Genomic DNA, 14,015 nt, shown 5'->3' on the forward strand with positions numbered 1-14,015 from the left:
AACCATTCATGAGCCACCTCAGCAAGAATTGAGTATCTCAAAAACAGGATACGGTGTGAGTTTCCGTAGTGTAGTGGTCATCACGCTCGCCTAACACGCGAGAGGTCCTCGGTTCGAAACCGAGCGGAAACAATGGCTACTCTTTTACCTTCAGTCATCCGGGGGAAAATCAGTTCACTGCCTCCCCTGAAAGGAACGAGTTATCAACCCACTTCTTTTTGTTGTTTGGGTCCTCTTTTTAAGAAACAGATAATCATCCTGAGATAGTCTCGTCTGTTCTGGATGACTCCTTCCAACTGGGACGTGTTCTCTTCTGTCCCAGAAAATCAGAATCGGGAACCTTTGGAGTGCCAAACTTTTCCTATGGCTACTTTCTCCTTTCCTGGCAGAGAAGTAGGTACCAATTGCGCTCTTCCCTCGGGGCATCTCTGAGACAATGTATCCTTAGCCCAAATTCTGATTCCCATTAATGGGCTTGACATTTCCTGAAGTTTGGACCACCCAAAAGAAGGAAAAATGGAGAGGGTATGTTGATAAACTGCAGGGTGGGGGGAGAAGCGAAACATAAGACCTAACGGTGGGGGATTAGCTCAAATGGTAGAGCGCTCGCTTAGCATGCGAGAGGTAGTGGGATCGATGCCCATATCCTCCAGTTTTACGCGAGAGGCAGTGGGATCGATGCCCACATCCTCCAATTTTACTCTCAACTGAGGCGCTCTGATCTTCCAATCTCTATAAAGAAATTAGATACTTTAGACTCTTAGGGAAAGGACAAGACAGGATAGCGAGGGCTCTACTGGTTAGTACATCTACTACCAACGTATGACGTGTTATGCTACAGAATAGCTGAGTCATCTCAAGGGATATGCCCAGTTGCTCTTTTTTCCCCCTCCGTTTCTTCATGCACTTGGCCGCAAGGCGGCCCAATCCTGAGAAGCGCAGGGCAGGGCAGGGTCAATAAAGCCCCAACTTTCTTGTCAGGGGCAGAAACCGAGTGCCCCAAGTAACCAAAAAATATGGGGAAAGACCCTATGGGAAGCAAATACGTGAAGTTATTAGTTAGCTTCTGGATGCACCCGCGAGCTGTGAATAAGTGGCTCTGATCCTGAATAACAACCAATAATCGAATTGCTTAGATGGAAAATGACCAGCTCATCCTCGCATAGATTTTCTTCCTCTTTGAGCATCTTGGCCTGCTCGAGACCCCTCATCTCCCTTCCACTGTTTTCCTCCACTGGCTACAAAGTTGGCTTGTCAGTTAAGACATCTCCAGCTCTGACATGTGTGAAACCATACAAGGGGGGAAAAATCAGAAAGATCCGATTTATCACACGTCCAATATTTCAATGTCCAATATTTCTCTGTCTTCTTCGGGCTCATAAAAAAAAAAAAAAAGTAAAGACTCTCCCTGCCCACCCGCCCCCCCCCCCCCCCAAAGTCAATGTTTTCTATGTCTGTATTGAGTTGTAGTCAAGAGCTCAAGGAGATGCGCAGGAGGAGAATGCGGGCATAGACCCTGCAGGCACCAATCAGTGAAGTTAGTGAAGTACAATTCGCCGCGACAGTCTATTTTGAGCTCGTGGTTATTTCAGCACTAGAAGTTTTATGCCCTCCTTGGTTTTTCGGGACTAATATGAAGACTCAAGTGTCACTGCTGTCAAGGCGGAGCATCTCTAGAACTTCCGGAGAAACATTGCTGGAATGCTCGTCTAAATGGGAACCCGGAACGGTTATCGTGAGAAAACTCTGACACAATCTCACGTCTTGATACTTCACAGCAGAGCAAACTGCATGCCAGAGGTAAATGAATGCAAAAACAAAACTCAAGGAAAATGAACGCGCCTAAGGAAAAGCAAACAAAAGAAAAAAAACCGTGCCCTCTCTGAGGCTCGAACTCAGGACCTTCAGATTATGAGACTGACGCGCTGCCCACTGCGCTAAGAAGGCTCTGAAATCAAGTTGTTGGCTAGGCTCTAAAGAAATTATCTAAGCCAGTGCTTGCCCTCTTGGCTTTTCTTGTTGCTTGCCCTCTTGGCTGTTCTTGGTTTCTGTTCATCTGGATCATCGGTCCCTCAGAGTGAACAGTCACATTTTCACCATCCAGAGTCTTCTCTCTGAAATGATACTCTCACCGAATAGTAGTTGGGTGAATGTATAGAAAATTTTCATACCTTGAAACATGTATGTAATTTTTTTTGCCCAATATTTTAGTTCTACCATATTTTCCAAAGTACGATTTGGGGGTATTTTTCAAAAAGTTAATGTGTGTTTGGATTTACCCATGTTTTTGTCTATACATTTTCTCACCATGATTTGCACTGTAAGTCTAATAGAATGCAAATTCTTCGTCTTTTTTATCTACTAATTTGTCCAAAAAGTCTAGAGCAGCGTCTTTGAAAATATTTACTAAGGAATATATCTATGAAAATTTCCTTCCTTTTATAGTATATTCTTGAGATTTCCTTTATTGAGGGTCTCTGTGGGATAAACTCTCAAATTTTCTTTTGTCTCATGCTATCTTTATATCACTATCATTCTTCAAAAATAGAGTCACTAAGTGTAATTTTAGTTGAAGAGTTATTTTATTTCTTCAATTTGAAAATTACCTTGAGCTATTTTCTAGCTAACAGTGTTACCTTTGCAGGCAATCTCTCTTCTATTTTTTGAGAATTGTTGTTAGTCTCTAGTGTCATTTTGGTACTCTTGCCCCTCTTCTTCCTCTCCTTTTTCTCCTCTTCTTTTACAGTTTCACTGTGATGTAACTGGCTATGGATTTCTTTTTATAGTCCCAGCTTTTGGTGAATTGGATTTCCTGAATCTTTTCTATAAATCTTGAATTTATAGGTGAAAAATTCTCATGTATCTATGCATTCATTTTTTAAATCATGGTCCCCTACCCAACATCCTCTCCTGTAGATAGAAATTATCACAATTGTCACTAAACAAGCCAGTGTTCAGTCAGATGACCATCCATGATAATCAGTAGAAAGAAATTGATGGAGGCATAGCCAAGTGTTGGAAATGTTTGAATATTAAATACAGCATTAATTTATTGCTTAAAATTAAATCCATATAGAAGATAGTAACAAAACCTCGCCATATTTTATTACCATCAGGGGCAGCCTCCTAAAATGAATATGTATAAATTCTAGAACTTTAAATTATACTGCTGAGAAGGGATGACCATCAGCAAGATGGCAAAATAGAAAGCCACAGACCTTGTTCCCTGACAGAGACACCAATTTAACATGAGTATATGGTCCAAAAAGCTTTTATGAGCTCTCCAGAAACCAGTTAGGAAGTTGCAGTACCCCCAAGTAATGCAGAGCCAGAAACAGCTGCATTGAAATGGATAAATAAAACTATGGCATTCCACCCACTACAGATTTTCCTCCAAGTTGACACAACTCAGAGAGATCAGGAGAAAATGACCAATTTATTGCTTCTGTCTTCGGACAGAAAGGGAAGAATGGAACATATGCCAAACATTCTGGGTTTTCAAGGGTTGGGGGGAGTCTGCCCAAGGGACTGGTTTCTTTCTCACTTGACTGGAAGCGCTCGTACCAAACTCTCATACTTTGGATGCCTGGGGGCTCCTGAGAACAAAGGAGAGTTTGACAGCTTGAGGCCGCACCACAGAACCTGCAATACCATCGATAAACACAAGAGGGAGCAAGAGACTATCCGCTCCGGGAAAAGAAACCGTTACGGAAGCCTCTAGTGCATTTTTCACTTCAAATTTGTTTTCTTCAGCTCTGTGACTTCCGTTTGGTACTTTCGTATATTTTCTCTTTGTTGAGGTTTTCATTGTGCTCATCCATTCTCCCAAGTTTGGTGACCATTTTTACGACCCATTGCTTTAAACTCTTTATCAAGTAAATTACTTATCTCCATTTTACTATTACAACCCTCCACCCCCAGAGGTTTTATCTTGTTTTCTCCTTTAGAACACATTCCCCATTTCCTCATTTTATTCCTCTGTGTTTTCTCTATGTACTAGATAAAACAGAGCTTTCCCAATCTTGAAGCAGTGGCCTCACGTAGGGAATGAACCTTATCTTCAACCTTGCTCTAACTCTTTTTTCTCCAAATAGAGACATCTATCTCATGGAATATTCTTATGGTTGTGTGAAGTGGCAGGTTCGAATTCTGTATGGTTTACTTTTGCTGTTTTGGCTTGAGCTTTAGATGTCATACCCAAATGCCATGTCATTCTTTGGCCTTATTAGCTGCCTCAGCCCTGACAGTTGGGGTTCATAGTTGAGGAATAGGCTCCAGGGAGGACTGGCCATAATCCTGGGTCTATTTCTCTTGGTGATCCTGGTAATGTGCTCTCTCAAAACGACAGAAAGTCTCTGCCAGTGAACTGCCAGATTGTTCAGGGAACCCACTGGACCCAACTTATGAGATAGACTACCTTCCAAACTTGAGGTAGACTAGGTTCCTACCTGGCTTCCCTAGTGGATCAGGCAAAGAACCTGCCTGCCAGTGCAGGAGATGCAGATTCAATCTCTGTTTCGAGAAGATCTTCTGTATAAGGAAATGGCTACTCATTGAAGTATTCTTGCCTGGGAAATCCTATGGACATAGGAGCCTGGTGGGCTATAGTCCATGGGGTCACAAAAGAGTTGGACAATATTTCGTGTCTAAACAACAGCCACAAGGGTCCTACCAGATTGGACATGCTTTATCTATTGTTTCAGTAGAATGGGGTGGGGGGCGGGTGTTGATGAGAAAGGCAGTCTCCTGTACAGTCTTTTAGTCCCTACTTGGTCAGATAAAAACGGGCCTTCTGCCTGAAACACATCCTGTCCTGAGATAAAGAGCCCACATAGCCTATGTCAGGTTATAACCCTATGTGGGAATCTATTTCCCTGTTTCATAGTTAATGTGTATTCTTTTGTTAAGCTTACGTGTTCATCAGTGACCCTCAGGCCTGCTCACAGCTTCCAGCATTTCAGACTCCACAGGGAAGGGGTTGTGGTCCTACTGTGGCATGAGAGGGGTGTGCATAGCTGCTGTGGGGACCTACTGTGGCATGGGAGGGGTGTGCATAGCTGCTGTGGGGACCTGCTAGACATGGGGAGCTGACAGACATACTAAAGCTGACTTTGCTCTGTCTCTTCGCTATGGAAGTAAAGTTTTGTTCTATCCTGTGCTTGATTGTGTTGTTGTGTTTTCCTTGGTGACTCTGATACCAAGGTGCAGTGAGCAGACTGGACTTCTATTTCTGGTGATTGGCAGTAATGATGATCTTTGTTTCCCTCCAAGCAGTCAGAGTCCTCCCCTGACATCAGCAATCAGTACAAGGAGAACCTGTGAGTTTATTACCTTGATGGCAAAAAGGACTGTGTGGATGTGATCAAAGTTACAAACTTGAGATGAGGAAATACACTGGTGAGCCCAATATTATCCTATGAGTCCTTAAGAGTAGAGAAAGTTTCCAGCTATAGTCTTAGTTATGCAATGACATAAGGCTTGGAGACATGTGACATGAGAATAAAATGGTCCTTCATTGCAGGCTTTGGAGATGGAGGAAGAAGTCTATGAGCCAAAAGCTGCAGGAAGCCTAGAAGCTGAAAAGAGTGAGGAAGAAAATTCTTTAGAAAGGAACACAGCTGTGCCAACACCTTGATTTTAACCCAGTGTGCCCTGAATTAGACTTCTGAACTACAGAACTGAAAAACAATAAATTTGTATTGTTTAATCCACTAGTTCAGTTCAGTTCAGTCGCTTATTTGTGTCCGACTCTGCAACCCCATGGACTGCAGCATGCCAGGCTTCCCCCTCCGTCACCAACTCCCAGAGCTTACTCAAACTCATGTCCATCGAGTCAGTGATGTCATCCAACCATCTCAGCCTCTGTCGTCTCCTTCTCCTCTCGCCTTCAATCTTTCCCAGAATCCGGGTCTTTTCCAGTGAGTCAGTTCCACACATTAGGTGGCCAAAGTATTGGAGTTTCAGCTTCAGCATCAGTCCTTCCAGTGAATATTCAGGACTGATTTCCTTTAGGATTGACTGTTGGACCTCCTTGCAGTCCAGGGGACTCTCAAGAGTCTTCTCCAACACCACAGTTCAAAAGCATCAATCCTTCGGCACTCAGCTTTCTTTATAGTCCAACTCTCACATCCATACGTGACTACTGGAAAAACCATAGCTTTGACTAGATGGACCTTTGTTGGCAAAGTATGTGGTAATTTATTTATTGTTGTCATTTAGTCACTAAGTCATGTCTAGTTCTTTTGCGACCCCATGGACTGTAGCCCACCAGGCTCCTCTGTGTATGAGATTTTTCCAGGCAAGAATACTGGAGTGGGTTGCCATTTCCTTCTCCAGGGGGATCTTCCATACCCAGGGATCAAACCCCTGTCTCTTGCATTGGCAGGTGAATTCTTCACCACTGAGCCACCAGAGAAGCCCAGTGGCTTTGTTACAGGGACCATAAAGAACTGATTCACACCTCTTTCAGGGAATACAAAGGAGTCTACAGTCATCTCTGTCTTGAGAACTGCCATTCCTTCATTCAAAGCAACTCCAGGGTATGATGTCCCTTACATGTACAGCCTCTCAGTTAGTGTCTGATATATATTAACTGAGGGGCTTCCCAGGTAGCTCCATGGTAAATAATCCACCTACCAATGCAGGAGACGTGGTTTAGATCCCTGGGTGTGGAAGATCCCCTGGAGAAGGGAATGATTACCCACTCCAGTATTCTTGCCTAGAGAATCCCATGGAGAGAAAAGCCTGGCGGGACACAGTCCATAGCGTCACAAAGAGTCAAACATGACTGAAGTGACTTAGCCCACATGTACGCTCACATTTATGACTAACTGAATGAGTAAATTGAAACCGTATCTCATTTGTGTACCTAGATTATTGAGTAGGCTAATGTTGAGCTAATATGTAATTGTCCTCCAAAAGAAGAGCCATGTATTAATTTATAAAACAATCTATTGAGCCACAAGTTATTAATACTTCTGGACAATGTTTTACTTGATTTTTCTTTTTTTTCTCTTATCCCTACTTCCAAAAGTTCTTCTATATTTATTTTGAAGGCTTCTCTTGTCTTAAACACATCAACAAACATCAACAAGAGCACAAAAGCTTTTTATTAACCTAAAGATATTATTCCTCAGCCTGCAGAAAGAATAGTGGACAGTGAACTGGAAGAAACTTGGCTTCCTGAATATTTTGTGGAACAAAGTGATCCTAACAGCCATAGACTGCTATCTCTTTCTGTCAAGTCTCTTTTGATCCCTTTAGACAGAATAACCCACTTCCTTCAACATTCTTATGGAACTTTGTACAGATATTTTTTCTAGTTCATATCCTATTGAGTTAAATTTGTCATCAATCCTAAAGGAAATCAGTCCCGAATATTCATTGGAAGGACTAATGCTGAAGCTGAAGCTCCAATACTTCGGATATCTGATGCGGAGAGCTGACGCATTAGAAAAGACCCTGATGCTGGGAAAGACTGAAGGCAGGAGAAGGGGATGACAGAGGATGAGTAGGTTGGACAGCATCACCCACTCAATGGACATGAGTTTGAGTAAGCTCCGGGAGTTGGGAATGGACAGGGAAGCCTGGTGTGCTGGAGTCCACAGGGTCACAAAGAGTCAGACACAACTGAGCGACTGAATTGAGTAGATACACATACCAAAGGGGCAGTAGAACCAGTCTTGTCCTTGCCCCAAGGAGAGTGCAAGTGTGTCTACTTTTTTTATTTCTTTGTATAGGTTGCAAGATTTGTGGTTGTCAGCTGGAGCTCCTTAGTTGAAGGAGCCAAAACTGGAGAATGTGGGCATCGATCCCACTACCTCTCACATGCTAAGCGAGCGCTCTACCACTTGAGCTAATTCCCCACCTTCATACTTATGTTTTTTCCTCTAGCTTTTCAGAGTACCACCCCCACTGTATTTACTCTTCTGAGCAGCCTGAACTTCAGAATATTTCAAGGTCCTTAAAGAGACCAAACCAGCCAGTCCTAAAGGAAATCAGTCCTGAATATTCATTGGAAGGACTGATGCTGAAGCTGAAACTCCAATTCTTTGGCCACCTAATGTGAGGAACTGACTTGTTGGAAAAGACCCTAATTCTGGGAAAGATCGAAGGTGGGAGAAGGGGATAACAGAGGCTTAGATGGTTGGATGGCATCACTGACTCGATGGACATGAGTTTGAGCAAGCTCCAGGAGTTGGTGATGGACGGGGAAGCCTGGCGTGCTGCATTCTATGGGGTCACAAAGAGTTGGACACAACTGGCTGACTGCACTGAGTAGATACACATACCAAAAGGACAGTAGAACCAGTCTTATCCTTGCCCAAGGAGAGTGAAAAGTGTGTCTACTTTTCTCATTTATTTGTATATGTTGCAAGATTTGTGGTTGTCAGCTGGAGCTCCTTAGTTGAAGGAGCCAAAACTGGAGAATGTGGGCATCGATCCCACTACCTCTCACATGCTAAGCGAGCGCTCTACCACTTGAGCTAATTCCCCACCTTCATACTTATGTTTTTTCCTCTAGCTTTTCAGAGTACCATCCCCACTGTATTTACTCTTCTGAGCAGCCTGAACTTCAGAAAATTTCAAGGTCCTTAAGACTGAACTGACTGTCTCATGCACAGGGATAGCAAAGCAAAATCCATCTTGATTGACTGACAGACAGTGGGTATTGTAAGATACCTGAGCTTAAGTTTTGTAAAGTGGAAAAGAAAAGTCACCACTGACTGGTGTTAGTACCATGAATGTGAGGGAGGAAATTAGTAATTTGTCTCACAGATTTTTCATGAACTAAGCAAATATCTATTTCATTTTCAACTATGATTTATTAATGATAGGAACCAATTTTTAAAAAAATTTCCTATTTCCAGTGCCCAAATAGACCGTAGGTTAGACTGCAAACTGCATAAATTTTAATGATACATGAGACACCCAAATGAATTTTACAACTGTGAGAAGCCATTTTGAGGCATTTGTTCATTCTCCTCTTGTTTGGTTATACTACAGTGGAAAAATCTGAGATACCCTAGGAAATCAGGAGGTAAAAAACAGCAATGCTATCCTATTAACATTGTTGAAGCATAAACATGGTGATTTATTTTCTAAAAATACATTAATTCAGTCAGTCAGTCAGTTCAGTTGCTCAGTCATGTCCAACTCTTTGTGACCCCATGGACTGCAGCACACCAGGCTTCCCTGTCCATCACCAACTCCTGGAGCTTGCTTAAACTCATGTCCATCGAGTCAGTGATGCCATACAACCATCTCATCCTCTGTTGTCCCCTTCTCCTCCCACCTTCAATGTTTCCCAAATCAAGGTCTTTTCCAGTGAGTCAGTTCTTCACATCATGTGGCCAAAGTATGGAGCTTCAGCTTCAGCATCAGTCCTTCCAAGGAATATTCAGGACTGATTTCCGTTAGGATTGACTGGTTGGACCTCCTTGCTGTCCAAGGGACTCTCAAGAGTCTTATCCAACACCACAGTTCAAAAGCATTAATTCTTCAGCACTCAGCTTTCTTTATAGTCCAACTCTCACATCCATACATGACTACTGGAAAAACCATAGTTTTCACTAGATGGACATTTGTTGGCAAAATAATGTCTCTGCTTTTTAATATGCTCTCTAGGTTGGTCATAACTTTTCTTCCAAGGAGCAAGCATCTTTTAATTTCATGGCTGCAGTAACCATCTGTAGTGATTTTGGAGCCCCCCAAAATAAAGTCTCTCACAGTTTCCACTTTTTCCCCATCTATTTGCCATGAAGTGATGGGACCAGATGCCATGATTTTAGTTTTCTGAATACTGACTTTTAAGCCAAGTTTTTCACTCTCCTCTTTCACTTTCATCAAGAGGCTTTTTAGTTCTTCACGTTCTGCCATAAAGGTGGTGTCATCTGCATATTTAAGGTTATTGATATTTCTCCTGGCAATCTTGATTCCAGCTTGTGCTTCATCCAGTCCAGCATATCTCATGATGTACTCTGCATGTAAGTTACATAAGCAGGGTGACACTATACAGCCTTGGGGTACTCCTTTTCTTATTTGGAACCAGTCTGTTGTTCCACATCCAGTTCTCACTGTTGCTTCTTGACTTGTATACAGATTTCTCAGGAGGCAGGTCAGGTTACTGGTTTTTAATTTGGACTTAATCATTTCTGAACAAGACCAAAGCAATACAGATACATTTCTCTGCTTTGATCTCTGATACCTTCTGTTCAAGTCTAATTCCTCTTTGTACTGCAGTGAGTAATTCCTCTTTGTACTGCAGTCGCCAGCTTTTCCTGTCTCCTAAGTGGCCTCTCTACATCAAATACCCTTTTCCTGAATCCTCAACCTCTCTACTGACTTTTATCCTTTAACAACATATTAAAATCTCCTGCACCCTGAAGCCTCAGGCCCTGCCCGATGTTTAAGTCCTATGTTCTATGCTAGAGATGGTCTTTGTTCATCTTCATAGCGAAGCTTCTGAAAGATGTTTCAGAAGATGATGATACTGCCTGTATTCTCTATTTCCCTTTCCACCACACTCCACAGAAACTTCCCTTACTAAAGATGAAAACCTCTTTTTTCCTAAACTCCACAGAGCCGCTTTAGAGAGATAGAATAGAGTAGTGGTAACAAGCACAGACTTAGAAGCCATATCCCCCAGAATTTAAATCCCCATTCTACTTCTTATCAACTGCATGATTTTGCCCAAATTTTGTACCTCATCTTCCTCATTTATAACAGGGGCTTATTGTAAGGACTAAAACACATAGGGTTGTTGGATGATTAAGTGAGCTAATACTGCTGCTGCTGCTGCTAAGTCGCTTCAGCCGTGTCCAACTCCGTGCGACCCCATAGACAGCAGCCCACCAGGCTCCCCCGTCCCTGGGATTCTCCAAGCAAGAACACTGGAGTGGGTTGCCATTTCCTTCTCCAATGAATGAAAGTGGAAAGTGAAAGTAGGAAGTCACTTGGTCGTGTCCTGTTGGGGGCCAGAGTGAGGTACTCCGCCCATGGCAAAGGTCATGAGGAAGGAGGCTCGACATACGCAAAGGCGGGATCGAGCCTCAGGAGTCCCCCTGGAAATCCTCGAGCGTCTACCCCCATAACCAGAGCCTGCCTACTTTACTACTTTGTGCTCTTACCTACACCTCTGACTTTACGGGGGGCTGTCCCCCACCACCTCTTTCAGAGAAGGAGTTAACCTAGAGCTCCAGTCAATAAAAACTCTTGGGTGTGACAAGAGTGTTTTAACCTACAAACTCCTCTGAAGGTTCTCTAGCCTGCCTGACAGGCTCGTCCGGCCACATGTGATTGCTCACAGCCTCCCAACCGTGAGAGGCACGAGATGCTTTAAACCTTCTAAAAACAGGTTCCTTAGAAAAGTTAGAAAACTATTAGTATAAGTATAATGGGCTGATTAGAAATTGTGTTGGTGAAGGGTTTTTCATTTGTTGAGCCAATGTTTGTTGCTAAGTCTCCACATCCCCTGCCCTTACACACATTAATGAATATATAGAAGAAATAAGTATTAACCTTTGATATTAATCACGTTAGACCTTAGGCTAAGTAAATTCTTTCCTTAACTAAAACCCACTACACCCTCACCCTGTAGGAATGTAACTTTATTTGGGTGGCGTCTGTTTTGAGAATAATCAGCCCTGGAGAAATAAGTGTCCTGATTGACTGACTGCTGTCACAAGGAGAGGGTCGTAAATTGTCAGCAGGCCCCCCTGGCCAGAAGATGATGTAACACCCCTAAGACCTCTGTATACATTTGTATGAAGCACCTGACTTTGATAAAAGTCAGGACTGCTGACCCCGCGTGACTTTTGCATAACATCTCAGTGTATAAAAGTAGACCATGGAAAATAAAGAATTGGGATCAGTTTCTCGAAATACTGGTCTCCCCATGTCGCTCTCTCTCTCACTCTGGTTGAGTCTCCATCTGGAGCGCGGAACCCACCATGCTTACTAATTATGCCTGGGCTTCTAAGATCCGACCGGGGAGGCCTCAGTGTCTCCTCTCCTTCGGGAGAACGGAAGGACGCCTGCGGCCTACGTAAGTGGTGCAAACTTCTTGTCTTGAAGTTTTATTGGTCTCCCGCGTAAACCAAGCTACTCAGCCTCTTTTCTCCACTGAATTTTCCTACTGAGCTATCCTATTACTCTTTATATCTTTAATTAATATCTAATTGAAGCTATTGTATCCTGATCCTCGCCTATGCCGTCTCTCCTTCGAATACCCTGGATCAGCCGGGGCTGGTCCCCGGCAGTGTCCAACTCTCGGTGACCCCTTGGACTGCAGCCCACCAGGCTCCTCTATCCATGGGATTTTCAAGGCAAGAGTACTAGAGTGGGGTGCCATTGCCTTCTCCAGAGCTAATACTATAAAGTGCTTAAAACGGTACCTAGAAGATAGTAATTATCATGTAAACCTTATCCAATAATCTTTGGTGCTATCTCATCCAGTATCTTTCAGAATATTTGACATTGTTCTCAACAACCTTTTAATTGAAATTCTCCCTTGATTGTCATGACCTATTTTTGTTCATTTACCTAATTTGCTGGCTGCTCCTTCTTATTCTTTATCTTGGTTTCCAGGCTTCCTGCTTTGCCACTCTCTGTATTTAAAACTAAAACAAAATCATACTTTTTAAAGATTTTAAGTTTGGGGATAACTGAACTATTTTATGAATGGGTTCCCATTTCCTACAAGATAAAATTCATGAGTTGAAATCACATTAGAAAATCTCTGACCTATTTCCCATCCTCCATTCCAACCCCATCTTCAACTCCTTCCTTCTAATCTTCAAGCTTCACCTCAAGTCCCACGTTGTACAGAGTCATTTCTGACCCTTTCTCAAATAAGTGCGCCCTCTTCCTGTTCCCAGACTAATTCATGTAACTTCTACCTTTGTCACACCATGTGACACCTGGTGCTGTGAAGCCTCAGAGGAACGGAACTGAGTCTTTCCCACCTTTAAATTCCTAACATTCAGCCTACTGTCTGGTGAGTTGGAAGTGTTCAACAAACATCTGTTGAGTAAATGAAACAATGAATAAAATGAGCACTTTGCTTGGGTCAATGCATCTTTAAAGAAAAAGCTACAGAGTTCAATTCAACACTTACTGAGACCTTCCTATACACAATGCAGAGATCAGAATTCAAAATTTTACTACAACACAATCACTACTATTGATGTAGCCATATAATACAATCCTGGCAAGCACAGGCTCTGGTATGACTGTTCATATTTCAGCTTCCCTAGTTACTAAGTGTGTGATCCTGGACAAGTTACTCAATCTCTTCCTGCACCAGTTTCCTCCTAAGATAAAAATAATAACAAACATCTTATAGAATTTTTGTTACAAGTTAAACAGATACTAGGAGGTGCTGGTGGCTCAGTGGTAAAGAATCTGCCTACAATGCAAGAAACATGGGTTCCATCCCTGGGTGCAGCAAGATCCCCTGGAGAAGTAAATGGCGACCCACTCCACTATTCTTGCCTGGGAAACTCCATGGACAGAGGAGCCTGGCGGGCTATAGTCCTTGGGGATAGCAAAAGAGTTGGATGTGATTTAGTGACTCAACACAATAATGAGATAATACATGTAAAATGAGAACAACATCTGGAATATATCACATACTCTGAAGTTATTAAAAATGATTTCAAATATTAAAAAGGCTCTGTATAGAATATTTGGGCCTTCCTTAGAAATTTTCATTAAAAACAAACATAAAACTAAGTTGTAGCTCCTCTGGGGAAGAATTCCAGAATTAGGAACATAATTAGTTTATCTTGAACGTAAGAGTGTTAAGGTATGTTTGAGCCCTCTCAGTGTCTCTGGAGGGTATGGGGTTTGATTCTAAACATGATTTCGCCCCTCCTACTGTCTTGCTGTGGCTTCTCATTTGCCCTTGGCCTCCTCAAAGTCGCTCTAGCGACAAATGGCTAACATCCGTTGGATCACCGAAAAAGCGAGAGTTCCAGAAAAACATCTACTTCTGCTTTATTGACTATGCCAAA

At 42.7% G+C, this 14,015-nt stretch overlaps 5 non-coding genes across 5 annotated transcripts; 2 read left to right on the forward strand and 3 right to left on the reverse strand.

Moving 5' to 3' along the window:
* The first annotated feature begins 59 nt into the window (after positions 1 to 59).
* Positions 60 to 132, forward strand: TRNAV-AAC. Its single transcript has one exon. It is a non-coding gene; the product is annotated as a tRNA-Val (tRNA).
* Positions 133 to 579: 447 nt separating this feature from the next.
* TRNAA-AGC lies at positions 580 to 652 on the forward strand. The gene has a single exon. It is a non-coding gene; the product is annotated as a tRNA-Ala (tRNA).
* A 1,222-nt stretch (positions 653 to 1,874) lies between these two features.
* On the reverse strand, positions 1,875 to 1,947 carry TRNAM-CAU. The gene has a single exon. It is a non-coding gene; the product is annotated as a tRNA-Met (tRNA).
* A 5,845-nt stretch (positions 1,948 to 7,792) lies between these two features.
* TRNAA-AGC lies at positions 7,793 to 7,865 on the reverse strand. The gene has a single exon. It is a non-coding gene; the product is annotated as a tRNA-Ala (tRNA).
* Positions 7,866 to 8,423: 558 nt separating this feature from the next.
* On the reverse strand, positions 8,424 to 8,496 carry TRNAA-AGC. The gene has a single exon. It is a non-coding gene; the product is annotated as a tRNA-Ala (tRNA).
* Positions 8,497 to 14,015: the final 5,519 nt, after the last annotated feature.

The sequence above is a fragment of the Bos indicus x Bos taurus genome, chromosome 23 (genome assembly GCF_003369695.1).
Source record: "Bos indicus x Bos taurus breed Angus x Brahman F1 hybrid chromosome 23, Bos_hybrid_MaternalHap_v2.0, whole genome shotgun sequence".
NCBI classification, from domain to species: domain Eukaryota; kingdom Metazoa; phylum Chordata; class Mammalia; order Artiodactyla; family Bovidae; genus Bos; species Bos indicus x Bos taurus.